Raw genomic sequence first — 2,937 nt, 5'->3', positions numbered from 1 at the left:
CTGTGGCCACATAAAGTAGCTTATTGGAATGTAGTAGTCAGATTGGTACCCTGGCCAAGTCATACCAAAGAGTTTAAAAATGGTACTTGCTGCTTCCTTGCTGGACGCTCCACATTTGAAAGGATAGAGCATGGAAAAACAATGCTGGAAAGGCAATGGCAAACCACCCAGTGTAACCTTTGTCAAGAAACTGCTTCAGCATCACCAATGCTGTGTAAAGAGTATGGTACATCAAAATCAATAGTTGTGGTAGTACATGTGCATTGGCATATTGGGTTATACTGTGTGGTGGTATGCATCACTTGGCTGCTGGTTGTATCTCTTCTGGAGACATGACAGTGCAGCTGGTGCAGTGCTCCTGTAGATGACAGGAATTTCATTTTATCATGGCACAATGACCTTCTCATTTTGAAAAGCAACACAGGATCATTAATGACCAGCATTGAATGCTTGCAGATGAACAGCCGACTTAACACCCTCCTAAGGACAGTGTATTCAGTGATGCCCAACCTGTGAAGTACCAGGATAAAATTATCGTTGGAAATCAAACCCAGATTAAGCTCGATTTAAACGGCTCATTCATTACCTCCGAGCTTTTCTTTTGAGACCTGGATTAAGGTGCGACTCCTGCACTTGAAGATGAAATAATCGACACATGTGACTATAAACACGTTTGTTAACCTGTAATAATTTAAACAGATCGAGTCATATCCGTTTATTTCATGTGCCTGCCTTCAAACATGACATTAATTTTTTTGCCTCAACTATGGATGATAAAACAGATGGAAATAAGAGATTCCCCTTTTTCATTTCAGTTTTGAGAATATAGATAATTTTTTTCTTGAACAGCAACAATTGTACAAGTTGTCCATAGATGTTTGTAATAAAATCCATGACATGTTTCTCCTTTTGTTTTGTATTTTATTTTAAAATCTAAGCAAGATATGATTACAAACGGTCAGGTTTTGGCACTGGCTCGATCAGCAGAGCCTCCTCTTCAGTCATTCGTTCCTCTTTCACCACTGCTTGAGCAAAGGATCAGCGGTACAGCACAAGTCCTGGCACAAGTTCCACAAACGCAGCATTTCAACCAAGCCAGGGCATCAAGCACGACGCAAACACGTTCGTTGGAGAAACACGGTCCCACTTGAGTGTTCCATCAGTAAATACGAAAATTGTGGATTTTATCACACAAGTAAAAGTTAAATAAACTAGATCCCAGGCAGATAAGTTTCCTTGTCAAACTCTGATGGGATTTGATGCGTGTTGTCGTCACTTTTCAATGCTGAACCGTCGAGTATTTTAGCACCACAACATTGTTTTGGCAAAGCCGATCCCTCATTCATATCTCTTAAACATGTTTGATTAGATCCATCCCATGACAGAATATCATTGGGGCGACAATGTTGGCATTTCTATGGGCAAATCGACCGGGCAGTGCCAATCTCCTCTCCGAACTATATTTTAAACATGTACCATCATCGCTTAAAACATTGAACAAGTAAAAGCAAGCGGCAAGCACAATTATCATGGGTTTTACTACACGAAGTGCAATAGAAAACTATGCTGATTTGTGGAAGATAACTTTTGATAACAGCTTAAGCATATTTAAAATTTAGCATTTTATTATTTGTGTGATTAAGAACCTCATTTCCTTTATGGATTAGGAGAAAGCAATGATTTTTTTTTATTTTTGCATTCTGATACACGTTTTGGGAAGTGTTTTGCATCAACAATGATCTTGTATGTTACAATATATTCAAGAAAGAAAAAAAAAGTTTTACCTTCAACCCCCATCCTGACCCATAATGTTTCTCACCCCCATTAACCCTTCCTCACCCAACCCTCTTACTTGCAGATTTCAGCATTTCCTTCCGTTCCCTCTCTTTTCCTTTCCTGGTCATTTATCTCCTTGCTGGTTGTGCCAAATTGTTGCCCCACTACCCCTGTTACACTTAACCTCCCTCTTCCAAGAGCCTTGTTCTTGCAGAGGAAAAAACAACCAAAACCTTCATCTTTGTGTCATTGCTTTCCACTCTCTCCTCTCACACTCCTCCATCTTCCCCTCCCTTCTCTGTCCACTCTAGCCCTCTCTCCCACACTTCCAGAGTGGGTTGTTTATTACCTTCATCACCTAGGGTGTACAGAGATTGTTTTCACCCCTGTCTGTCTGTCAGAACAGAATATCTCAAAGTTGTTGACGGATTCGGACGAAATTTGGTGGAAAGGTTGGATAAATTGAGTGTGATAAGGATAAATTGATGCGATTTTGGTGAAGATCTGAATCAGGATTTGGATCTGATTTTTTTTTTTTAAGCGATTCTTCACCATTGAGAGTAGGGCCAAAAACTATACATTGCACGATATCTCAAAAAGTTGTGGACGGATTCAGACGAAACTTCGTGGAGATGTTTGGTGTGTGACAAAAAGGTCGATTTGGGTGAAGAGCCGAATCTGGATACGAGAACTTTCAAAGTTATTCTTCACCATTGAGAAATCGGGCCAACAATGATATTTCAAAATGTTGTGGATGAGTTATGACAAAACTAGGTGGATGAGTTATGGAGGTGACAAGAACAAGCCGATTCAATTCTGGTTCAGATCCAGATTCAGATCCGGCCTGTCAGTGGGTTACAAATGTAAACTGTTCAACTGGCGGAGGTATGCGTTCTACCGAGTGCCGTTCTACAGGGTGCCCCACAGAAAACCAGGAAATTTGGTACAGTTTATTTAAAACAAAACAAAAGCATACTTAGATGTAGTGTAAAACCATTGATATGGTAAAATACGGCAAAATAAATCTCAATCTCAAATTTCCTGGTTTTCTGTGAGGCACCCTGTAGTTGCAGATGCAATGTACCTTCCATTTTACGAGTAGCTTTATAAAATACAGTACTATAAAAATAATAATAGGCAATACATGGATGTGTACTTTGC

General features: G+C 39.8%; 2 protein-coding genes across 5 annotated transcripts in view; one reads left to right on the top strand and one right to left on the bottom strand.

Moving 5' to 3' along the window:
* ARMC7 (armadillo repeat containing 7) overlaps positions 1-904 on the top strand; it is a 15,298-nt gene extending 14,394 nt beyond the window's left edge. Inside the window, exon 5 of the mRNA XM_085898840.1 lies at positions 1-904. The gene's annotated coding sequence lies outside the window, so the exon portion shown is untranslated.
* Positions 901-2,937, bottom strand: part of ARHGEF10 (Rho guanine nucleotide exchange factor 10) — a 133,480-nt gene continuing 131,443 nt past the window's right edge. For all 4 annotated transcript variants that reach the window (XM_085898837.1, XM_085898838.1, XM_085898836.1 and 1 more), the window contains one exon: positions 901-2,937. This exon is cut by the window's right edge and continues 1,003 nt beyond it. The gene's annotated coding sequence lies outside the window, so the exon portion shown is untranslated.

Source organism: Eptatretus burgeri, chromosome 10, assembly GCF_056783735.1.
Source record: "Eptatretus burgeri isolate ZD-2024b chromosome 10, Ebu_testis_v1, whole genome shotgun sequence".
Taxonomy (NCBI): Eukaryota; Metazoa; Chordata; class Myxini; order Myxiniformes; family Myxinidae; genus Eptatretus; species Eptatretus burgeri.
Note: the sequence above shows the minus strand (reverse complement) of the source record. Positions and strands in the feature narration are given on the sequence as shown.